The 26,746-nt window shown below is 41.0% G+C and overlaps 1 long non-coding RNA gene across 1 annotated transcript; it reads right to left on the bottom strand.

The window, feature by feature from the left end:
• Positions 1-373: 373 nt before the first annotated feature.
• On the bottom strand, positions 374-24,940 carry LOC117346356. The gene is made up of 3 exons (XR_004536570.1): positions 23,296-24,940; positions 9,826-9,873; positions 374-883 (listed from the first exon to the last, which is right to left on the bottom strand). It is a non-coding gene; the product is annotated as an uncharacterized LOC117346356 (long non-coding RNA).
• Positions 24,941-26,746: the final 1,806 nt, after the last annotated feature.

The following is a 26,746-nucleotide window of genomic DNA, read 5'->3' as shown; positions in this document are numbered from 1 at the left end:
TTTTTCTTACACTCTGGGTCCTTAACTTCAGTGCACACATGGTGCTCCATCAATAGAATAAAAAAGGAAATATTTCTTTTAGCTGCACTTCTAATTTACATTTTACCAATAAAGAATGATTACCGCACAGCTGCTGAGAGATGTCATCAGCCATTGTAAATGTTGTGCATGGCAGTCGCGGGCAAATGTTAACCAGGCATATAAATAAAGTCTTCCTGATGTTTTAGAAAGAGGTAGACTATCTGTGGTTAAACTCCAGCGATTGAACTATAGGAGGAGAATGATTGAGGCTGTTTATTCAAACAAGAGAAGCATCAAAGCAAAAAACAACAAAAAAAGAAGCCTTAGCAATTTTTAAAAAATCTTTATGGCATTCATATTAATTTGATACGACAGATCACATGGAGTCCATTCTGAAAGCATGTAAAAGATTTGTATCAGCCAGCAATAACCTGGGGGACATCATGAGTAACTTTATCAATTCTCAGCGACATCAAGGATTGCAGAGGATTAGAATGCATGTGATCAATAGATGGTTTTCTAGCTGGGGCCATGTAATTTCATTGTCAAGCAAAGACAAATATTTTTATGACTTTTTATTTTCACTTTGTTGGCGGGGGACAAAGGTCATCTTCCCCTAGTTCCCTTCTGCCTTTCCCATGTCAAGCTTTTTCCAACCTGACACTTAGATCAATAGGAACATGGCCTGTCTAACAAAAGCTGAGGTTTAAAAGACTAAATTAACCTTATAAAAAAGATTATTTTCTGCTTCAATGTACTGGCTCGATTCTCCAAACGAGCATGGTTGAATTCGTTGTTTGGCAGCTCCTCTTCTGCCATGACACAACCTTCTGTAGCGAGGAGATGATCAAGACTGATGGCTCTGGAAGACACAATTGCACTACATCAATGGAACAATGGAAAGGAAAACACACTTTGGTATCAGCTAGAAAAGGAAATGGTTACTAAATGGAAGAGAAGTTTCAAAGGCAAAGGATAATATGAAATAGGCAGAGACAGATTAGGTAAGTCAAGGGGACAGAGTGTTATTGTATGTCCAAGTGAGAAGGAAGCTAGGATGCATGGAGAGCACTTCTGGCACTGATGTACAATTTCCCCCCCAATTCTGTATATGGCACCTTATGTTGTATGCGCAAATGTTTATGTTTATTAAAATCTTTATATATTGCCTATACAGCCAAAAAGGATCAAAGTGGTATACAGCACAACTCAATCAAATTTGTGAAAAGAACTCCATTAAAAATAGGAAAGAAAAAGAAAATTAACATTTCTAATACATAATATCATATTACAGCTAAAATTAATTAATTATTACCAAACTATATATATTGATTTAAACATGTAAATGAATGCAGACTGTAGTCCCAGATTCAATTACTCAATTTAAAAAGGTCATTTGAAAAAAATGTGCCTTTAGATGTCTTTAAAAAATTTGGAGTGATTCTTCTTTTCTGGAACCAAATAAAAAAATGTGCCATTTCTAGTCGAGGCCAGATGAGCCTTCGAAATATGGGGAACAGCTACTCCATTATCATTCCAAGATCTCAATAAATGCCTAGGTGTGTACAGCTGATTTGCAAGCACAACTTAATTGCTTATCAAGCCTACTCGGAGCCAATAATTGACAATGAACACCTCATTGATGCTAATTAGCACTAATTAAAAGTTACATGCACAACTTGGTTGATGTATTCTGTAAAGTGCTGTGCGCTAGTTCTACTATGTGAATCTGAGAAGGGGGCATGGTCAGGGAAAGAGCATGGGTGGAATCGCTATGGGTTAAAATACCGGGATGGAAAGGGACTGAAATAAAGATGGTCCTATACTATCGTCCACCCGGGCAAACCGGAGATATCGATAAAGAAATGGAAGCCGAGATGAAACAAGAATGCAAAAGCGGTTAACAAGGTTATTATGGGAGACTTCAACTACCCCGGGATAGACTGGAGTCTTGGAAGCTCAAGATGCGCTAGGGAGACAGAATTCCTGGAGGTTACACAAGATTGCTTCATGGAGCAGCTTGTTAAAGAATCAACGAGAGGAAATGTCACTCTGGATCTAATCCTAAATGGGTTAAGAGGACCTGCAAAGGAAGTGGAAGTAGTGGGACCATTGGGAAACAGCGATCATAATATAATCATGTTCAAGGTTGAAGTAGGAATACCGAAAGGAAAGAGAACCATAACGACAACTTTTAACTTCAGGAAAGGAAACTACGAAGCAATGAGGGAAATGGTAAGGAAGAAACTTAGGAACACTTCCAAAAAATGGCAAACGGTAGAACATGCCTGGTCTATTTTCAGGGACACGGTGAGCGAGGCATAAAATCTGTATATCCCCAGATTCAGAAAGGGGTGCAAAAAGAGTCGAACAAAAGACTCGGAGTGGATAACTAAAATAGTGAAGGAAGTGATAGGCAATAAGAAAAATTCATTCAGGAAATGGAAAAAGGACAAAACTGAAGGGAACTAGAAAGAGCACAGGAAGTATCAAAAAGAATGTCACTGTGTGGTTCGAAAAGCCAAAAGAGAATATGAAGAGAGGCTAGCCAGGGAAGCACGAAATTTCAAACTGTTTTTTAGATATGTTAAAGGGAAGCAGCCGGCTAGGGAGGATGTGGGACTGCTTGACGACAGGAAGGAGACAGGAAGGGAGTGGTGAAGGAGGAGAAAGAAGTGGCAGAAAGACTTAACATGTTCTCTTCATCTGTATTTACAAATGAAGACACAACCAACATACCGGAACCTGAGCAAATCTTCAATGGAGATCAAGCAGAAAAATTTAACATCCATGGAAGTGAGCCTTGAAGACGTACGCAGGCAGATAGAAAAATTAAAAACTGACAAATCCCCGGGTCCAGATGGAATCCATCCAATGGTTCTGAAGGAACTAAAGGAGGAAATAGTGGAACTACTGCAGCAAATTTACAATCTATCCCTGAAAACAGGCATGATCCTGGAGGATTGGAAGATAGCCAATGTTACGCCCATCTTTAAAAAGGGATCAATAGATGACCCGCGAAACTACAGACCGGTGAGTCTGACCTCTGTTACAGGGAAAATAGCGGAAGCACTGATAAAAGAAAACATCGATGAACATCTTGAAAGAAACAAACTTCTGATAACCAGCCAACGTGGTTTCTGCAAGGGGAGATCGTGTCTAACGAACTTATTGCACTTCTTCGAAGGAATTAACAAATGGATGGACAGAGGAGACTCCATAGACATCATATATCTAGATTTCCAAAATGCCTTTGACAAGCTACCCCATGAATGCCTACTTCGGAAACTGAAGAACCATGGGGTGGACGGAGATGTACATAGATGGATCAGAACTGGTTGGCGGGCAGGAAACAGAGGGTAGGAGTAAAGGGCCACTATTCGGACTGAAGGAGGGTCACGAGTGGTGTCCCGCAGGGCTCGGTGCTCGGGCCACTGTTATTTAATATATTCATAAATGATCTAGAAACAGGGACAAAGTGTGAGATAATAAAATTTGCAGACGACACCAAACTATTTAGTGGAGCTCAGACTAAAGAGGACTGTGAAGAATTTACCCAAACTAGGGGAATGGGCGACAAGATGGCAGATGAAGTTCAACGTTGAGAAATGTAAAGTATTACATGTGGGAAGCATAAACCCAAGGTACAACTATTCGATGGGAGGGATGTTATTGAATGAGAGTACCCAAGAAAGAGACTTGGAGGTAATGGTAGACATGACAATGAAACTGACAGCACAGTGCGCAGCAGCCGCTAAGAGAGCTAATAGAATGCTAGGTATAATTAAGAAGGATATTACTACCAGAACGAAATAAGTTATCCTGCCATTGTATCGGGCGATGGTGCGTCCGCATCTGGAGTACTGCGTCCAATATTGGTCGCCGTACTTTAAGAAGGATATGGCGTTACTCGAGAGGGTTCAGAGGAGAGCGACATGTCTGATAAAAGGTATGGAAAACCTTTCATACGCTGAGAGATTGGAGAAACTGGGCCTCTTTTCCCTGGAGAAGAGGAGACTTAGAGGAGATATGATAGAGACTTACAAGATCATGAAGGGATAGAGAGAGTAGAGAGGAACAGATTCTTCAAACTTTTGAAAAATAAAAGAACAAAGGGCATTCGGAAAAGTTGAAAGGGGACAGATTAAAAACGAATGCTAGGAAGTTCTTCTTTACCCAATGTGTGGTGGACACCTGGAATGCGCTTCCAGAGGGTGTAATAGGGCAGAGTACGGTACTGGGGTTCAAGAAAGGATTGGACAATTTCCTACTGGAAAAGGAGATAGAGGGGTATAGATAGAGGATTACTGCACAGGTCCTGGACCTGTTGGGCCGCCACGTGAGCAGACTGCTGGGCACGATGGACTTCAGGTCTGACCCAGCGGAGGCATTGCTTATATTCTTATGGAAGATGGGCATTCTTAAAAGTTTAGGTGCATTGTTATAGAATATGCCCGATCTGGGCTCAAGTTAGGTGTAGGTATTTAGGCCTGGTTTTCCTTGGCCTAAATAGGTGCACCTAAAAGTTATGCATAGCATGATTCTATTAGATGTGCACACCGTTTATAGAATGACATTAAGTGCCATTCTAGATGGTGCCAATTTTTTTGGTGCCATATATAGAATTTGCTTCTTTGAGAGTACACAAGAACACAAGAATATTGAGTCAGACCAATGATCGATCTAACCCAGTTTCCTGTTTCCAACAGTGGCCAATCTAGGTCACAAGTACCTGGCAGAAAATCAAATAGTAGCAATATTCCATGCTTTTGATCCAATGCAATCAGTGGCTTCCCCCAAGTCTGTCTTAATAGCACAGGGATCCCAACCACTGGGCTGTGGATTGTAGCTGTGCCAAACCAGGCCACACAGAAAGAATACATTTTTTAATTTTATTTACATTAGTTTGCAACATAGGCATTGGAATGGAGTACTCCCCCCCCAAGTTGGCAGGATCAATGTCTGGAGCAGGGGCAGTCCTACTTTCATTTGCAGCCCAAGGGACATTGCTGGTGGCAGCCAATCGCATACCTTGCCCTGCTACTGGCACTGGCTTATTCTTTCTGATATAACTTCCATTTCATCAAGGCGTGCCTGCAGTAGAGAAGTGACGCCAGTGCCGGTGGAAAGGTAGCATATGTGATTGGCTGTTGCCGGAGAGGTCCTTTGGCCTGCAAATGAAAGTAGATTGTGGGGTAGGGTTGAAAAGGGCTGGGGCAGAGAGATAACACCTGGAGACAGAGAGAAAGAAATGGGCTGGAGGGAATGGGAAGGAGGAAGAAATATCACACTCGAGGAAAAGGGGTAAAGAGAGCGAGAGAGAGAAACTATGCAGGAGGCAGAAAGTGTTGGACTAATGAAGAGACAAGGAAAGATGTTGGATGGGGAGGGCATAAAGGAGGGAAGGAGAAATTTCACGGGAAGGGGGAGAGGGCAGAAAGTGAAAAGTTGGACTCATCGAGGGAGAGGGAGAGATGTTGGTTGGGGAAGGGAATGAGGACCAGAGGAGAGGAAGTGTGCCGGAGGCAGAGAGAAAGAAATGTTGGACTGGTGTAGGGAAAAGAAGGAGAAATGTAGGATTGGGAGGGGGCCACAAAGTAAGAAGGAAGGGGAGATGTTGGACTGCAGGGGCAGAAAGGAGGAAGGTAGGTATAAATATTACACTGGGTGGAGGAGAGATGACAGATTCCAGAGAAGAATGATGGAAGGAGGGAGAAAGAAATGTCAGACTACTGGAAGTGGAAGGGAGAGGGAAGGAGAGAGAGATGCCAGACCAGAGAATGGAAGGGAAGGAGGGAAGAGAGATATGCCAGACTGTGGGAAGGAGAAGAGAAAGATACCAGACCATGGGAAGGTGAGAAAGGAAGGAAAGAAAAGAAAAGAGATGTCAAACCATGGTGAGGGGGAGAAGGAGGGAAGGAAGGAAGAGATAGATATGAAACCAAGGAAGGAGAAGAGAGAGATATAAAACCAGGGAATGAGGAGAGAGAGATTCCAGATTGGGGGAGGGGCAAGGACAGAGAAATGAAAGACCACAGTAGGAGGGGGGGGGAAGAGGGAAGGGAAGGAGAGGAAAGAGATGCCAGACTGTGGGAAGGAGAAGAGAAAGGCCATGGGGGGGGGGGGGGGAAGGAGGAATACAGAGATGTCAGACCATGGGAGGGGGGAGAGAGGGGGAAGGAGGAATACAGAGATGTCAGACCATGGAAGGCAGAGAAAAAGGGATGAGATGGTGAACAGGAATGGAGGGGAGAGAGAGAGGGAGGAGATGGTACAGAGGGAGGGAAGGAGAGAGAGAAAAAAAGCTTCTTATGGATAGATGGGACTAGGGGAGAAGAAAGAGGGAGGAAATGAAACACATGGATAAATGGGAAGAGAAGACATGGAAAAGTAGATAGATTTTGAGAAGAAAGCAAATACCAAAGACGGATGTAGTCTGAACTATTGAAACTTACTGCCAGACTTTAAGAATAAATGGGATACCCATGTGGGATCCCTACGAGGGTCAAGATAAGAAAATTGGGTCATTAGGGCATAGACAGGGGGTAGGTAAGCAGAGTGGGCAGACTTGATGGGCTGTAGCCCTTTTCTGCCATCATCTTCTATGTTTCTATGTTTCATATATATATATATATATATATATATATATGTATATGTATATATACTGTATATATATATATGAAATACTAATTGTCTCAGCAGATTGATTGGTTTGGTTTTCTAAATGCTCAGAGATATGAAACTCTAATGGGGAGCTACAGCCCCCCTCGAGGAGTTCACCTTCCAGTCATAGCATTATAGATCTTTTATTCAATCTCTGAGGCAAAATAGTATAATCCCTTTTTTTCTATTGTCTTTTTTCTTTTTTATCTTAATACTCAATTGAAGTTATAAAAAGTCAGATGACAAAAACTCATTAATCAGATGCAAATCTTGACTTAACTTTGGTATGTTCCGGGGTCTCAACATGGCCCCGTTTCGATATCTGCTTCAGGAGACCCAAATAGAGACTTCCACCTCTCTCTTCCAATCAATGATGTGATGCTGTCATAACTGTATTTCTGCAATCGTAGTTGACTTGATCAGTGTTTGCACGGCAGCGTCCTTTTCTAAAGTTGTGCACAGGATTTCTAAACTGTTCAGGATGTTTCCTAGGCCTGATAACAGGGCTTTTAATGGGGTTTGCAGGATCTTCCTCCCTGTTTCTGGTAGGGCTAGCAGGATTGTTGTCACAGTATATTACAATGTAATAATAATAGAAATAAAGTACATAATATAAAAAGTAGTAATTACATTTATACATTTACATTATATATGTGATAATTAAATTATGTATTATGCACTTGAATCCCCCCCCCCCCCACACCCGAATCGTGAAAAATTGTCTTGCATGAAACTGGTCCATGGTGCAAAAAAGGTTAGGGACTGCTACAATAACAGACTATAGACTCTTCCTCCAGGAGATTGTCTAAATCTTTCTTAAACCCAGCTACACTAACCATTGTTACCACATCTTCTGACAACGAGTTCTAGAGCTTACAGTAACTATTCATTGAATGAAAAAATATTTCAAAAGTATTTTCATGTAATTTCATTGAGTGCCTCCTGGTTTTGTACTTTTTGAAAGGATGAAAAATTGATTCACTCACTCTTCATCACTCAGGATTTTGTAGGCTTCAATCATATCTCCCCTCAGCCGTCTCTTTTCAAAGCTGAAGAGCCCTAACCTTTTTAGTCTTATCTCATAAAAAAAGAGTTCCTTCCCCCTTTATCATTTTGGTCACTCTTTTTCGAACCTTTTCAAATTCTGCTATATATTTTTTGAGATATGCCAACCAGAACTGTGTGCAGTTTTCAAGGTGAAGTCACACCATGGAGTGATACAGAGGCATTACAATGGTCTTATTTACCATCCCTTTCCTAATAATTCCTAACATTCTGTTTACTTTTTTTTTTCAGCCACACTCTGGGCATAAGATTTCAGCATAGTGTCTACGATGACATCCTGATCTTTTTCTTGGGTGCTAACCCCTAATGTGCTGACTCCATCAGTAACTATAATTTGGATGATTCTTCTTGATGTGCATCACTGTATATTTGTCCACATTAAATTTCATCTGCCATTTGGATGCCTAGTTTTCCAATTTCCAAAGGTCATCCTGCAATTTTTCACAGTCCGCATGCATTTTAACAACTTTGAACACTTTCGTGTCATCTGCAAATTTAATCACCTCACTCATCATTCCAATTTCCAGATCATTTATAGATATGTTAAATAGCTCCGATCCCAGTACACATCCCTGTAGAATTCCACTATTTAGCCTCCTCCACTGAGAAAAATGGCCTTTTAACCCTACCTTCTGTTTCTATCCTATAACCAATTCTTAATCTACTACAGAACATTGTCTTCTATCCCATGACTCTTTTTGATTGTTTGGAACTTAAGGCCACTTGTAATTCTTTGTGCTTCCTGTTTGATCTGTACTTTGACTCCCTGGCTGACCTTTTCAATGCTTCTGTAGAGACCTGAGTGGTACCGGAGGACTGGAGAAGGGAAGATGTGGTCCCTCTCCACAAAAGTGGAAATAAGAAAGAGTTAGGGAACTATAGTCTCATAAGTCTGATTTCTGTGGTAAGTTAATGGAAATGCTTTTAAAACAGAGAACAGTGAAGTTTCTGAAATCCAGTGGATTTCAAGACTCGAGGCAACATGGATTCACTAGAGCAGGGGTGTCAAAGTCCCTCCTTGAGGGCCACAATCCAGTCGGGTTTTCAGGATTTCCCCAATGAATATGCATGAGATCTATTTGCATGTGCTGCTTTCATTGTATGCTAATAGATCTCATGCATATTCATTGGGGAAATCCTGAAAACCCGACTGGATTGCAGCTCTCGAGGAGGGACTTTGACACCCCTGCACTAGAGTCTGGCCTTGACAGACAAATCTAATCAATTTATTTAACTGGGTGACTGGAGAATTGGATTGAGGGAGAGCGCTACATATGGTGTATCTAGATTTTAGCAAAGCCTTTGACAGTGTTTCACACAGGTGTCTAATAAATAAACGGTGTGCTCTCAGTACAGATCCCAAAGTGATGAAATGGGCCAGGAACTGGTTGAGTGGAAGGTGAAAGAGGGTAGTGGTGAATGGAGATCACTCTGAGGAAAGGAATGTTACCAATAGTGTGCCTCAAGGTTTGGTTCTTGGGCCTGATCTTTTTAGCATTTTTGTAAGTGATATTACTGAAAGGCTGTCTGGTAAGATTTGCCTCTTTGCAGATGATATCAAAATCTGCAACAGAGTAGACACCCCTAATGGTGTGGAAAACATGAAGAAACACCTAGCGAAGCTTGAGGAATATTCCAAAATTTGGCAGCTAAGATGTAATGCTAAGAAATACAAGGTTATGCATATGAGCTGCAAAAATCAGAGGGAATAGTACAGTTTAGGGAGTGAAGAACTTTTGTGCACGATAAAGGAGCAGGATTTGGGTGTGATAATGTGATGATCTTAAGGTGGCAAACAAGTTGAAAAGGTGATGGCAAAAGCTAGAAGGATGCTAGGGTGCATAGGGAGAGGTATGGCCAGTAGGAAAAAGGAGGTATTTATGCCCTTATATAAGACTCTGGTGAGAAATCATTTAGAAGATATAAACAGGATGGAGTTGGTCCAGAGGAAGGCTACTAAAATGACTGAGGTTCTTCATCATAAGGCATATGGAGACAGACTTAAAGATCTTAATTTGTATACTTTGGAGGAAAGGCAGGAGAAAGGTGATATGATAGAGATGTTTAAATACTTACGTGGCATAAATGCGCATGAGGCAAGTCTCTTTCAATTGAGAGGAAGCTCTGGAATGAAAGGCATAGAATGAAGACGGAAGGAGATAGATTCAAAAGTAACTTCAGAAAACACTTTTTCACAGTAAATGCTTGGAATGGCCTCCCGGGGAGGTGGTGGAGACAAAGAGTGTATCTGGTTTCAAGAGAGCTTGGGACTAGAGAATGACACGGTGACAAAATTCATCACCGTTCCCGTCCCCGTAGATAATCACGGGAAATAATCCCATGTCTATTTCTAGTGTCTATTTCAACCTCAGTCCTTCTACACCAGCATTCTTCAAAGCAAAGCTTGCAGGTCAGTGGTTGTGCCCAATTATACTCTGATTCTTCCCTCTCTCCTTAAAGAATGACATGAAGATGGTTTCCCGTGGGGATGGGAACGGTGATGAATTTTATCACCGTGTCATTCTCTACTTGGGACAAGTATATTAGATCTCTAAGGGAGAGGAGGGGATGGTGGATGGCATGGTTGAGTAGACCAGATAGCTATATGGTCTTTATCTGCCTTCATTTTTCTCTGTTTCAATGCTAACCACACGCTAAATACTTTTTTGTATTTTTTGAAGAGGTATGCCATGTGCTGAGAGTGAGCATTCCTTTGTAGTTAGCATGTATACGTTACCATACACAAACTGGCAATTGCATGGATAAGCAAAACAAAGTCCTTTTTTTCATCTCTACTGGACTTTGCTTTATTTTGCTGTACCATCTAGAACATGTTTTGCTTCTGTGCCTGTATTGCATGGATATGTAGAAACCCTTACTACCTACAAATAAGTGCTGCTACGGTAATTTTTTAAAAATGGCTTGTGTTAATAGCAACATTGGTACACGACCATTTTTGTGTCTGTGGTAAAAATGGCCTTAGCAGATGGGAAAGACCCATGTAAGGGCAAGCTAAGACCATTTTTTACTACAACATATAAAAACATCCCTATGGGTCTATAAGATACCACCTGTGAATGATCCTTCCCCAGTTTGGGAAGCAAAGTGATATGGGCCAGATTGTGCTCAGGGGCATGACCAGTACAAGACAAAGAATGAAAATACCTCTGCAAGGGCCTCAGTAACAGATCGGACAGGAGTTTATAATATTCATTCACAACCATGAGAAACCTAAGACAAGTCTGAAAATTCTTTGACAGAAAACAATTCCAACTAGTGGTTCAATCACTAATCCTAGGCCTAATAGACTACTGTAACATACTATATCTCCCCTGCCCAGCAACCACGATAAAACAACTTCAAACAATACAAAACACAGCCCTAAGACTGTGGAAATGTCTTCTGACACAAAATGAACACATGCTTTTGAAAATTCAAATGCATGCACTTATTTCCAAAGTTGTATCCCAACCCCTAGGAACATCTCCCCCTTCAGTGAATAAAAGTTGATTTGACATGGCACAACAAACTTACTTTTTTAGAAGGTGGATGATTTTTATAAACGCTCACTGACCCATGGGAAAGGCTTTGAAAATTACCATCCTGAAAGGCTATATAATTCATTTGGGTTCACAACTCTTAAATAAATCTGGATTGCCATGTTAAGCTAAAAACAGATGTCTACATTTTTACGCTTGAGCAGTTTCTGCTATATCATTGATGACACTGTTACTGGAGATAACATAAATGTCAGGAATGGGAAAATATTTCTTATATTAGATAATGTGCCACATGATCAAATTGCCATATTTTTGAAGTGTGTAAAACAATTCCAAATATTGTGTAATAAGCTGAAGCAAAGCAATACCTACTGAAATGCTTCTTTAAATGCAAGAGGTAATAGCACAGACAGGTACTGCTTTTCCTGTGGCATAATTTAATGATGCAAAATCAGCATTGTGTTTGAGATGGAAAGGCCTGAGCATTAGGGTGGTCCAAAAGAAATTAACACATTTCATTTATCCACAAGGCTAATTTTATTCCTTTATATAAAAATGAAAAACACACAAAATTTTGCTAAACAAAGTTTAGGGCTTGCCCCATTGTGCTGGTTGTTTTTTTAAAAACCACTGCTAAGTGTAACGGCATATTGTAATTCTTGTACACTCAACAAATAATCAACAGTCTATGACATAAGAGCCGCCTATGATGCAGAAGGAAATTTCTTTTGGTAACTGGCCACTAGCCAAAAAACAAATTGCTTCTGTTCTTCATCTTTTGTCAAAGTATCGTATTTTTCAATGAGGCTTATCTCTCAATCCACTTCATCATTAGCAACGGTCAGTTTGGATGCCCAATTCCAAAGTTCCTTGAAAACTGAATCATCAGTCCACTCTGTGGGATGTTTCTTCAGGAATATTTTCGCTTTTGTTATTTCTCCTTCACTCAAGATGTCAAAAAATGACTGTATTTTCTGTGTTACAAGACTTTCAAAGGTCACAGGTTCCATTTCATCTGCATGCATGAGAAGTTGTGGAACGTTTGGCAACGGTGAATGCTGTAAGTTTTGCACCATTCGTAGGTTTATTTCTGGTGTGATTCTGTCATCAAAAAAGGCAAGTGCTGCTAGGTGCTAGGAGAGAAACCATAGATATCTGGAAATGGCTGTGAGTGCCTTGTTTGCAACAGTTTTATTCAGATATGTGATGAGAGTATACAGAAGTTCAACATCATTGTATGGAGTCCTAATTCCCATTGACTCGATCCCATACTGCCATCACTGACTCGCACGTCAACTTATAGCTCTCTGGTAAAGGCTTTTCTTCATCATAGTGATGAAAATTGAGCAGTCAAAGAACAACCAGTCCATGTGGCAGTTTATCAGTTGACTTCTGACAATTATCTGACTTCCCAAGGACACAGTTTTCAGATGCAGATCACAAACTAGATTACGTTATACAAACTAATTATACACAATCACCTACCATGTTTCCCTGAAAATAAGACAATGTCTTAGATTTATTTTGGCCCCCAAAAAAGCACTAGGCCTTATTTTCGGGGTAGATCTTATTTTTTTCATATACAATGATCCTCTCTCCCTTCCTCTCCTCCACCCCAATTCTTCCTTTTTCCTTTCTCTCACCCACATTTGCAGAAGCTTTCCTCCCCTCTCACCCATCCCCTTGTGTAGTAACTGTATATCCCTCCCTTCCATCCCTTGTGCAGCAGAACCCTTGTAGCTTCTATCCCTCCCTTCCTCCCATCCCCTCATGAAGCATCTTTCTATCCCCCCATTCCCCCTGTAGCTGCCGACTACCCCCTCCCTCGCTGACCCTTTCATCTGTCCCTCCCATCTGAATCCCGAACATGAGACTGAAATACCTGGTAACAAATGGTGCAGAGCCTAGCAGGGCATGAGGGGGAGGGGGGGCTGGCTGTATAGCCTGGGAGGGCAGGGAGGGAAGGGGGCTGGGTTCAGGGCCTTGCAGGGCAGGGAGGGAAGGGGGATGGGTGCAGAATCCGGCAGGGAGGGGCTGAGTACAGAGCCTGGCAATGGGAAGGCATTTGGGAAGGGTGCAGATCTTGGCAGAGCATGGAACTTGAATATTAAGCCTCCATCTTATATTTGAGTCAACCATTTATCCTCCTTTTGAGGGAGAAAAATGTGGGTCTCGACTTATATTCAGATTGACTTATATTTGAATATATACAGTACTTTATCTTCCTATTCCTTTTAGATGTAGTTCTCCGGTTAAATGTTAAAAAGTTGGGTTTGAGAAGAAATTCTTATTTCTATTTCAGTGTTAAAGCTTCTGTTCTCTAGGACTGCTTCATTTCTATTTTTACGTCATTTCAATCATCACTGCTCTAACACTGTACTTTATCTTTGGTACCAAGGCATCGGATTTTTTTTCTTCTCTCTCTCTTTGGTATTTTCATTCATTATCCTACTTTTTATGCAAACCCTGCAAACATAAATGGCTTATGTGCTTCTAATATTAAATATTCTAGAAATAAGGAAGATTGTTTAGAATATCACGGGGTACAGTGCATATAGTATGACTAAATAAGCAAGTAATTGAATCAGAAGAAAGCCTCTGTGTAAAACTGCCCAGTATTGTACAAGGTGAGGCACAGCACTCTGAGGCCATCAGTAATAGCACAGAGGCTGACGAAGCCAACAAAAGACAGATTTTCAATTTCTATCCAATTGTTTCTTTTACAAGGGAAAATGATTTTGCTGTTTCCTGAGGACTTTGGGATTCTGAAGTCTCTTTCCTTACTCGAGGGATGTTTAACAGTAACCAACCAGAGACATGTTAATTCAATTTGTAAAACATAGGGTCTTATTCAATAAAGATTATCTTCCTAGGCACAGAATGGGGGAAAAATAACCCATTTGAGGAAAGCCCGTAGCCTTGCTATGTAGGAACCTTTAAGGGAAAAGTTGAAAAAATATGTATACTAAAAGGCAAGGCAACTAGTCAAATCTGTTCAGACCTGTATTTAGGGGGAAAAAATGAGAGTACAAAAATGAATAGACATGCTCTTCATTCTGTGATCTTAAGGAAATGGTTAATTCTGTTGCCATGGCAACAAACAGCCAGGATAAAAAGCTAAAGGTCTATACATAATGCTGATACAAGGTCTCTGTAATTCTAAAGCTGATTTTCCTTGCTACAATGGAACGATATGCATTTTCAATATCATCTTAAGCTTTCACACAAAATCCTAGCAGGTAATCCAATTGACAAGTGGTGTAAAAAGCCACATATGCCTGCACATTGCAACAAGCACTTTACTTATGTATAAGGTTTAGAAATGGCCAGAAAAGTACATATGGGCCTATGTTGAAAGAAAATGTTTAGTATACAATAACTAGGAAGGTAAAGATTATGGAACATGTTGGATTGCAGGAAAAGGATATTTATGTATTCATGGTTATTCATCAAATCACTGGAAATATACTTGAAATACTGAAAAAGAATTATACTTCAATTTGTAGTAGAACAGATTAACATAAAGGGTAAGACCTCTTTTTTATTATTTCATTCTGTTTTGGTAATGGGCTGTATAGCTGAGTTATTGCAATTTATTGTGAAGAGAATCTTCAGATGCCATGATCATTCTTTATAGCATATTAACATTTGATAATACTTTGCCTCTCCTTGTGTACTTTCTGAGCATAATACTGCGTGCTTTAGAATCACAATTTTATGGCAATAGAGTTCCAGTGCATGGTAGACAGACACCTTCACAGTATGGTTCCTATGTGGGCAGAGCTGGGGGGGGGGGGGAGGGAACCCCTCCTGAAAGCAAAGAACTCATAGAAAGAAAAATATCACTGGGAAATCTTTTAAAAATCCAAATTGATAAAGAAGTCATTAAAAACAACAAAAGTGGTTAGCTCACAGGCTTATAATCTTTCACTTGTATGTCAATGGTTCAACTCCAGCTCAAAATCAAAGTGATTAGCATTTATAGCTAGGGAAAGGGAAGGGGGACTTGATATACCACCTTTCTGTGTTACAGTCAAAGAAGTTTATATATTAATGCATACATAAGTATACATTTTATACCCAGGGCAATGGAGGGTTAAGTGACTTGCACAGAGTCACAATGGGGCTGCAGTGGGAGTCAAACCCAGTTCCCCAGGCTCTTCAGCAACTGCACTAACTATTAGGCCACTCCTCCACTCATGAGCTAGTTTGTGGATCATGTGAAATAGGTCGATAGTTGAGTTACGAGTGGACATGGACCCATTTTTATTACAAGTTGGCAAGAGCTAATTCCAGAGATATTGCATTGTGAGACAACAGCATTCTCTACTAGCTAGAAGTTAGGCAGGTAAATTAGGTGTACTAATACTAATAAAAAAAAAAAAAAAAAAAATCAAAAGGACAGCCAAGCCATTTCTGGTTACTGTATCTCAAAACATATATAGTGAAACTGGTAAGAATACAGAAAAGGGCAACACAAATGATTAAAAGGATGGAAGGTCTCTAAGGAAAAGCTAAAGAAGTTAGGGCTCTTCAGCATGAAGAGATGGCTGGGGGAGATAAGACTAAGGTTAATGATTTATTAGCTTTGGTATATTGTTGTTTCTAATATGCATTGCAAGGAGGTATACTTGCGAGGGCTGTACAGAACTGAAAGCATTGCAAAAACTGGCATAACTTTTTTATTAACTGATATAGGTCATTCAAATTACAATTGTTTGTTGAGTAACTCTACCTCTATACAAAGGTACTACTTAACATACAGCATAAGTAGTCTTTATCACAACTGACACATTTGCACCATTGTTGAACCCAACTCTTGAATCCTCTTTGAAAAAATTCAGGTGTGCACTTTCACTTCTTTTGTGTCATCAAATTGTTTTCCTTGAACACTGCCCTTCATTGGACTGAACAGGTGGAAGTCAGAGGGTGCCAGATCCGGGCTGTATGGTGGATGGGGACCACTGACCAGACCAATTTGCCAATAACTTGATTTGTTGGTAAAGATGTGAATAGCCGTGCATTTTCATGGTGAATGTGGATTGTTTCCAGATTCATGTTTAGTCTCTTCCTCCTAATGGCTTCTCTAAGCTTGAGGGTCTAAATGTACCACTCGCTGGTCATGGTCTGGCCATGTTCCAGAAAATCAAGGCGGATAACGCCCTTGTCATCCCAAAAAATCAGTCACAATGACTTTCTGTTCTGATTGCTATCTCTTAAACTTCTTAGGCCTTGGAGAAGAGGTAGGATGCCATTCCATGGACTGATTCTTCTACACCCACGTTTAATCCCCTGTCACTAGATCAGGGAAGAAACATATCTTTGTTGGCTTCAAGCGCTTCTAGCAAATCAAAGCAGACTTCCACTCTTCTCTCCTTCAAATCGGGTGTCAACTGCTGAGGTACCCACTTAGCACACACTTTCTGATACCCTAGGTCTTCTACCATTTTGTGTATGGCATTGTGACAAGGGTCCAGTTGTGCAGCAAGCTCAAGGATTGTCACTCGTCTGTCCACATGAATCAGTTCATCCATTCACTGATGATTTGTGTCAGTGGTCACAATTCATGGTCTCCTACTGTGTGGTTTGTCCTCAATGCTGATTTTTCCCTTCTCTAAACTTCTTCATCCATCTGTGCACATTGCTCTTGTCAATAGTGCCATCTCCGTAAACATTCTGTAGCCTTCTGTGAATGTCGGACAGCCTGCACACCTCCTTCGTTAAGAACTCAGTGATGATACGTTGCTTCTGCTTGGAATGCAAAGAAGAAAAAGATTCTGAAACACCTGTATAGAGGATGAGTTACTCTACATACATGTACAATTTCAACAACCTATGCCAGTTAAATAAAAAAGTTATGCCCACTTTTGCATTACTTTTCGGTACATTGTATCAATAATACAATGTAAGAGAAAAGAGCATCACTAAAAATAGGAAAGAGCCAATTAATAAAACAACACACAAATTAAAAGATAATCATACATAGTTCACTCAGGCCCAAATTCTAAATTTGGTGTCCTAAGTTGCGCATACAAATCAGTGCACACAACAGATTGGCACATGCAACTTAATCAACATGTCAGTTGGTGCTGATAGTTGGCAATCAGCACCTAATAATTGATGCTAATTGTCATTAATTAGGAGTAACATGAACCACTTGGTAGGCACATTCTATAAAGTATCACTTCTAGTGTGTGAATCTCAAAAATGGGCATGGTTAGAGGAGGGACAGTGCACAATTTAGAGGCACAGGCATTTAGGCCTGGTTTTCCTTGGCCTAAATAGGTGAACCTAAATGTTAAGCCACTAAGAACAATTCTTTATATGGCGGGAGCCTGTTCTAGAATCACACTAAGTGCATTGCTAAATTTGGCCCTCAGTGGAACTCTTTGCCAGAGCAAGTGATAAAAGCAGCTGATTTTAAAATGGTTTGGACAAATTATTAAAGGAAAAGTCTAAAAACTGTTAATAAAGTAGATTTGGGAAAAGCCACTGCTTATCCCTGAGGTTAAGTAGCATGGAATCTTGCTACTTTTGGGGACTCAGCCGGGTACTTGGAAACAGGGTACTGGACTAGATGGGCACTTGGTCTGACCCAGTAGGGCAACTCTTAGATTCTTATGGCAGCGAGTCCAGCATAGCTCTAAGCCACTTGCAGTAGCTCCAGGATACATGATCTAGGCAGTGCAGCTAGCATACCACAGTACAAGCTCGCAGTTGCCTAGAAAACATTGCCCTGGTAAACTGCCAATCGTGATACTGTTACCAAATTTTGCATCTGGAAAAAGAGGATGGGTGGCCCCGCCCCATTCTGCCCCAGGCCCTGCCCCATTCTGCCTCCAAACCCGAGCCTCACACAAACCTTTCTTCGGGCTTAGTCTGGAGTGCGTTTGTGCATGCGCAGATGCGATCTGATCAGGTGCCGATAGGGCGCCTACCGACACCTAAGTTAAGACACCGTTTATAGACCGTGGGCCTTAATGCTAATTCATTAATGTGTGCTAAATCAATCAGCCCACCTTAGTAAGAGGACCCCTAATAATCCTATGTATTAGGATTTTCCTTTATATACACACAAGTAAAGAAAACACAGGTTTCTAATTCACTAGAGGTTGTTGTTTGCTTTCCTTCCCCCCTCCCCACCCAAATGAACAAAATTCAGTGGAGCAGAAAAAATGTAAAATGGATAAAGCTGCAGGATGTGTTGCGTTTCTATAACTTCATCAAGGTCCATTTTTATTGTTGTAAGGTTAATTCTGCAGTGTCTGACGAATGAAGACATTTTTCATGTTGCCCCTGCTGCATAGGAACTGATAAACAGACAAATCTGTCTTCATTATTAGGAATCTTTATTAGCGCGTAGGACAAAGGACTTCATGAAAAAAAAAAAAAAGTCAAAGCTATGTATGATTGCTTACCAAGATCATCTTACCATTTTCAAATTTCAGTTGTGAAAGAAAATTAATCCTTCTTTTTGACTAAGTATTCGTGACCTAATTATCGGAGTCTCTATTGATTCCATTCGTTGTTTAAACTCACGAGTCCTCTGTTTTAGGTTCGGAGAAATGTAAATTTTTTTTTTTTAAAGTTCTTAATTTTCTATTATACTTTTATCAATACTTTTAAAGTTTGTATTTTCCTTGAAGGTATACTTTACTATACTTATTGTAGTTCTCCCTGCTTCCCTTATGTATTGGTATGTCATGTCCGTCGGTGTTGGTTTTAGTTAATAATTAAGACCCTGTTTTAATTGTAAATCGCTTTGAATTAATGATATTGCGATACATCAAAATTTTAATAAAACTTGAATCTTGAAAACTTGAAACTTTATGCAAGTGATGTCTAACGATGTGCCCCTTAGAATTCAGTAATGTAATCCTAAGCACAGTTCGTTAAATATTTCAGCAGCCCGTGGCTGATCCATATGTAATTTCCATTATATTGTTGCTGTATCTTTGTGCTTCAGCCCACAGACTTTCAGCAGAGCAGATATTAACATCAGTTGCCTGGCTTGAACTTGTGTTCCAAGAAGCAGAGGTAAAAGCTGTGATTACAAGCAGCCTCAAGAATGGAAGGGGGAGGAAAACAGTGGGCAAGTGACGAGGTTTCTTTTATTTAATGGTTTATTTGTAAACCTAATGGATAGTTATAGGTTTTGGTCACACACATTTAGCAAAGGTGGTTTATTTTCTTACAATAAATGTTTAGCTTCTATGAAAAAAGCTTTAGAAGGAACTGCTTTAGCAAAGGTTAACATTTGATAGGGCACACAGAACACTTTAATTGTGCCTACTGACACTGAAATATTAGAAACCAAAACTGTTATATCATGTTATGATGCAATTTGCATGCTGATATAGTATATTGGCACAGCTTTTATTTAATGTTATGATTTCTTCCTCATTCACCAGATTAGGTTACTTTTCATTGTGCTCAATGTGATGCAACAGTAAGGAGTATATAAGAATTATACGTATACGAGTACGAGTATATATGTATTATAGAAAAATGTGTGCATTTTTTAATATTGGGGCTTCTCATAATGCTTTTAGTCTGTCATATTACATTGTAATTATAAATTGCTCTTCAATCCTGAAAACAATCTTTTTTTTTCACTTAATTTTATTGAGGCTTTTCCAAGTTGAACTCAACACATGCATACTTCAGTTCTGAGAAAGTTATTTTTATTTTCTTTCCAATTCTTTATTCATTTTAAAACACAAAGTGCAACAGATTTACCAACAATTGGTACAAAAAACAGCACTCATTACAATCAAATAATAAGGTAAGTATATATCCTCCTCCCCTACTTCCCCCCCCCCTTCCTGGATGTGCATAACACTCATTCAGAAATCAAATTAATGATCAATTCGTACAAAATTTTGTTAATGGATCCCAAATCTCTTTGGATTTATTATAGTATCCCAATTGTAACGAGTTCATACTTTCAAACTTATAAAATTGGCATAAGGTTTCCCACCAAAAGTTAGAATTTATTCTATCCCAATTTTTCCAGTTTTTCGTGATTAGCTGCTTAGGAACTCCTGTCATGATAAGAAGTAATCTATTCTTATTTGCATTGATTGGACTTTTGGGCATTAATAGTGTTCCAAACAACACTACGTCATATGACAATGACAGTGAGACTTCCAATATCATATTAATTTGATCCCAAATAGACCTCCAAAATTTAAGTATCAAGGGACAATAGAACAATAGATGACCCAGTGTCCCTATATCAAGATGACAATGCCAGCATCTATTAGACTTTTGCAAACGAACAGGGGTCCAAAAACTTCTATATAACAGATAAAACCAAGTTTGTCTCAAAGATGCTGACGCCGTACATCTCATCCTCCAAGTCCAAATCTGTGGCCTTTGAGGTGCAGAAATCTGCTGCTTTATCTCAATGCTCCAAATGTATTTTAGACTAGTTTTAGGTTTCTTATGAGAAAGTTATTTTAATATTGACTAGGAGCTGTGATGTTCAGCAAATCTAGGTTGAATTCTGCCATATATATATATAAGAAAAAGCCTTTAGTGAAATGTAAGAGAATTTCTTTTTAGATAAAAATACAAGCATGGGTTCTTCAAATCACAGATTAGTACAAGAAAATAGCCTGCATGAAATAAAACCAGTAGATTTACGGGTGCTCTAACCAATTTAGCGTGTGCTAAATATTAGCATGTGCTAAACGTTAACGCATCCATAGACTATAATGGGCACGTTAGCGTTTGCTAAATCAGTTAGCGTGTGTTAAAACGCTTAGAGGGGCCTAATAAAAAAAAACGTCTAAGTCCCCTTTTGGCCTAAGGCCTTAAACGTTGAAAGTAGAAGCAGGGAAAATGTCCATTATCAAAAAAAATCCAAAAGGAGTTTTTTTTGATAATGGCCTGCCTCTACGTTCAGCTGTTTAAACGCCCAGACCACCACTACTACGTCTAAACTTATACCATATAATCAACCTAAAAAAAAGCCTAAGCCCTAAAACATCCAAAACAAGGGCTTTTAGGCGAAGGAGTCCTTCATCTAAAATCTGGATTCTGTATCCGGTGTCTGTCAAAAACAATACCGGTTACAGAATCCACCCCCCTCGACAACATCGGGGCAAGAGGTGGCCCAAACCCTCTTGCCCCGCCAGCCGCGACCTTCCCCGACAACATCGGGGCTAGAGGGAACCCAAGCCCTCTTGCCGTGCTATCTTCCTTCCCCCTCCCCCCACACAATCCGGCCAGGAAGGAGCCCAAGCCCTCCTGGCCTGCGACACCCTCTAACCCCTACCCCCCACTAAAATACGGGCAGGAGGGATCCCAGGCCCAACTGCCTTCGACGAAACCACCCCATGACCGCCCCCCCGAACCCCGGATCGGCCCTCCCCGCTGACCCGTGACCCTCCCCGCTGACTCCGTGACCCCGTTCCCCCCACCCCCACCCCCTTCCCCACCTTAAAAAAAGTTGGTCGGATGGACGGGTGCCAAGCCTGTCTGTCCGACAGACCAGCCATCACGGGAATGGCTGGCTTTAGGGCCTGATTGGCCCAGGCGGCTGAAACCCCACCACAGGTTGGGCTTGAGGTGCCTGGGCCAACCGGAATCGGCCCAGTTGTCTTAGGCCCCTCCTGTGGGTGGGGCCATAGGCACATGGACCCAACCGGGCCCAAGGCCAGCCATTCCCGTGATGGCTGGCCTGTCGGACGGATGGGCTTGGCACCCGTCCGTCCGACCAACTTTTTTTAAGGTACGTGGAAAGGCGGTGGGGATTGGGGGATCGTGGGGTTGGCGGGTGAGTTGTGGGTCGGCAGAAGGGCCGATCGGGATTCATCTCTCCTGCCGCGATGATGATCATCTACACCCCTCCGAACCGCGGCATTTCGGGGTGAGCATTGCCGGCAGGGGAGATGCCGCGGTTCGGAGGGGTGTAGGCGATAATCATCACAGCAGGAGAGATGATCCATCTCTTCTGCAGTGATAGGCAGGCTGCTAGGTCCGCTGAGCTGCAGCGATCAGCTCAACGGCCCCTTTTTTGGCATTTATACCTGTTTTGACTTGGTCTAAGTCAAAAGGTATAAGTGCCGACTAGGCAACCTGTCAAATGTTTTGGTTATACCTGTTGTACGCCTAGGTCTAGGTCGGCCCACCGCCTGCCTTTTCCCCTTCTCTAAAAATGTGTCTTTTCTCTCAGTGCGTTTAGAGGCAGGGGAAAGGCCTAAACTGGTTTTAGATACGTCTAAAACCAGCTTTGATTATGGGTACTTGGATGATCAGGCTTTTTGATCGTCCAAGTACCCATTTAGGCCACTTTTTAGACGTTTTATTTATTTTTCTTATTATGAGCCCCTTAGCGTGCCTTTGTAAAAGAGGGGTTATTGTGGAAATAATCCTGAAGTAACCCTAATCCTCAAACCCTACTACTACTACTGTTTAACACTTCTATAGTGCTGAAGAGCATATGCAGTGCTTTACATTTTGACATTGAATAGACAGTCCCTGCTCAGAAGAGCTTACAATCTAACTTGGACAGAGAGACATGACATAGAGGCAGAACCCAAGGAGGAGAGTTAGGAGCTGAATGGGAATCTATATTGTATGTTTCTGAAAATATAGCAAGCAGGAACTAGGCATTGCCTTTTATAGAACATTGCTCGTATTTATGTTTTAAAGCTTGAAGAATAACATTGTCACCTACTAATGTATTAATACTTAGAAAGGATTCTTTCCTGCAAAATGTAATAGTCACATTATTATTTTTGCTATATGAAATTGGTGTTTTATAGTTTGACCCAAATCTTCCTGAAACAAAGCACAAATAAAAATATTGCTAATGATGATTCATCCACAACAGCTTCTATTATCCACCCTATGTCCTGTGTGTCTGTCATAACTTACTTCCCCCCCCCTCATTTTACTAAGTTGTGGTTGAAGTTTCTACCGCAGCCTGAGCACTAAGGGTCAGATTCTCAAGGTTGCCTTTAAGGCGGTTGCTAAACCGGTTCCAGCCAGTTTAGCATGCATGCATTTTAGTGGTGGATTATCGAAAACGGCTTACCGTGGTCTTTTTCAAGCTTCCTAGCAGTCTCTGATTCTGCCATGGAAATGGGTTCATCAATATTTAAACGAGCACTCTGGTGGATTCTTCAACATCTCCGAGTGATACTCCAAGTGTGGTGTTGGCTTTTGGTGACCAAAAATCAGTGACTGGTCCGGAGGTGCTGATACTGTGAAAAGTGCATCTCTGGTGTGTGTTTGACCATGACTCAGGAAAAAAACAAACAAAAAACTACATGATTCACATAAATTATAGTCTTTTTTTTTTGGGGGGGGGGGGTGGACAAAAGCATGCTTCTTGAGCATGTGTATTACAGCTGTGTCTTATGTGTTTCTGACTGTGGTTCATGATAAAATTTCAAGGCAATTATATAATGTGGAACACTAAAAATAGCATATGATGCACACAAACATCCAAAGACCTCAAAGAACCCCAGGAGTCCAATCAATAGAAAGACACCAGTTTGGGGTTTTGGGTACTATCACTGGTCAAAACCTCCGTTTTAATTGATTTTTTTTTTTTTTAATTTTTTTACTTGTTTATATTAATTTATAATTTTTTAATTTATAATTTCTTGAATAAACAACACTTAAAAATTCATTTTCTCTCATACTCAATAGAGAAACAGACCATGCAAACCATGCAGACCATGCAAACCATGCAAAATCAATCTATTAATAAAGCTGGATATGGCATGCTGAATTACAAATAAGCATTTATCTTTCAGATCCGACGGAGGCCAAAACCGTTTCACACTAACAGGCTTCTTCAGGGGAAGTGCTAGAGAAAAATCATTGCCGATACCAGCTATTGGAAGGTTTCACAGGTTTTGATCAGTGATAGTATTCCAAACTTATTCGCGCTTGTTGAAAGTTGATATTGCATCTCCCCTCCCTTCCTTTCCCTTCATCCAGTATCTCTGGCATGCCTATGATTGACACATTGCACAGGCACACATTTACACCTCTTTCATGGTGTATTCTGCGCATGTGTCGATCACTATCACCAGCGACTCAAGTCATGTAAATTTAATGAACCTTCGCTACTCTCTGCCAACCTTATTTGCATGTACGGTTTTTTTGGAAAATGACCCACCTTTTTGAAATCACTACAATAATGGCTGTGACATCAGCCCATTTGTTTTTACCACAAAGTTTTGAGAATCTAGCGCTAAATGCGCTGATGTTTACAAAATTCCTATGAATGTCAGAGCATTTAGTGTCCTGGGTCACGATAGAAACCTCTACCACTGCTTAGTAAAAGAGGGCCTTAGATTGTAAGCTCTTTCAAGCAGGGACCATGCCTTACATGCATGTTTTAATGTGCAGCAGTATTGAGAATTAGCCTGAGGTAGAGCTGAGACTATCTTTTACTTTCAGGCTCCGCTCAAATTTTTAAATTGTAATTTTGTGTTTTGTGGCTTTGTCCACTATTTTGAGCAAGTATGAAGTTAAACTGATTGATATATTAGTGGGGATAGCATTACAGCACAACTTAACTGAATGGAAAATAGTTCTTCTGCCTTCTCATTTGGGACACAGTCACAGGCAGTCCCCGGTTTAAGAACGCCCGACTTACGTCAAACTTGCACTTATGTACTGGGGTCCTACCTCTCCCTTCCTATGTTAACGCACTCCTTCTTCCTCCCTTCCTGTCCAAAAGTGACCCTCCTCTTCCCTTCCCTGCCCAACACACTCCTCATCGTCTTTCCCTCTGTTCTGCATCCCAAATTAATGCCTCCCGCGGGTGTTTACCTCCTTTGACTGTCTCTCTCCTCCCACTGGCACTTCTCCTCATGAAGTCACAGACACTGGTTCTAGCACGAGGCTCGCAGCTGAGCCAGAAGCCTTCTGTCACATCAGTAGGAAGGCTTCCAGGTCAGCCGCGAGCTGCATGCAGGAACCAGTGGCAGTGACTTTGCAAAGAGAAGTGCCTCTGGGAGAATAGAGCCGGCCAGAGGAGGTAAACACCCATGGGAGGCACGAAGGGTCAGGCTGCCAGGTCTGCCACATGCAGGAACTGCGGCTCTGGCTTTACAAAGAGAACTGTGATAGGAGGAGGGAGCTGGTCAGAGGAGGTAAACACTCGTGGGAGGCACAAATTTAGGATGCAGAATGGAGGGAAAAACAATAAGGGGCATGTTGGGACATGGAAGGAAGGAGGAGGGTTGCGTTTGGACCAGAAGGGAGGAAGAAGGGGCGTGTTGTCAAAGGAAGGGAGAAGCAGGGTTGCATTGGGACACAGAAGGAAGGGAGGGAGCACAAACTTCAGACAAAGGATGGAAGGAAGGAAGAAAGGAGGGAGGGAGCATGAACTTGGGAGATAGGATGAAAGAATGGCGGACATGAGGGAAAGAGATGCTGAGGTGAGGGAGGGAATAGAAAGGGAGAATTGTTGGGCATGGGTGCCTGAGTGAGAGGGAAAGATACAGTGCAAATGGGGAAATGAATAAAGAGGTGAATTGTTGGGCATAAGGAGGGAGAAATATTGGCCATGGTGGTGGGAAAGTCCGGAGGTACAGATGCATGGGAAAGAGAGAGATGAGCGGGAGAAATGTTGGATGTGGTGGTATAGAGGGATGCATGAAGAATAAAAGTGTAAACCTCCTATCTTTTCTTTTTAAGGACTGTTTCTTTAATGTTTAATGTTTTTATAGACTGTGTACTGTACAGGATCTGAGTTAAATACAAATTCAACTTTAAAACGGTTTAAAAAATAGAACTTGTTCTTAATCTGCAGACTGCCTGTATTTGTATTATTGGTGCTCTGTTGGGATGGGTATGTTTTTGTAATTTGTTGATGGTAAATGTCAATAAAGAATTTGAACTTGAAAGGAATGAGGGAAGAAAATGGTTGGTTACAATATGGATGTTTTTTGATAGTCATGAATACCTGTGTTAAAATACATTTGATTAGAAACTGGTTGATGTACAGACACCAGAGGGTGGTGGTAAATGGAATTCGCTCGGAGGAAGAAAAGGTGAGTAGTATTCAATATGTTTGTGAGTGACATTGCCGAAGGGTTAGAAGGAAAGATTTGCCTTTTTGCGGATGGTAGATACCAAGCAGAGTAGATACCAAGCAGGGAGTGGAAAACATGGAAAAGGACCAGCAAAAGTTAGAGGAATGGTTTAATATCTAGCAAATCAAATTCAATGCGAAGAAGTGCAGAATAATGCATTTGGGGATTAGAAATCAGAAGGAGCCGTATGTGCTGGGAGGTGAGAGGCTGATATGCATGGATGGAGAAAGGGACCTTGGGGTGATAGTGTCTGAAGATCTAAATAAAAAGAAACAGTGTGACAAGGCGGTGGCGGTGGCTGTTGCCAGAAGGATGCTAGGCTGTATAGAGAGAGGTGTAACCATTAGAAGAAAGAAGGTGTTGATGCCCCTGTACAGGTCATTGGTGAGGCCCCACTTGGAGTATTGTGTTCAATTATGGAGACCGTAT

This window comes from Geotrypetes seraphini, chromosome 12 (assembly GCF_902459505.1).
Source record: "Geotrypetes seraphini chromosome 12, aGeoSer1.1, whole genome shotgun sequence".
Lineage (NCBI taxonomy): Eukaryota > Metazoa > Chordata > Amphibia > Gymnophiona > Dermophiidae > Geotrypetes > Geotrypetes seraphini.
Note: the sequence above shows the minus strand (reverse complement) of the source record. Positions and strands in the feature narration are given on the sequence as shown.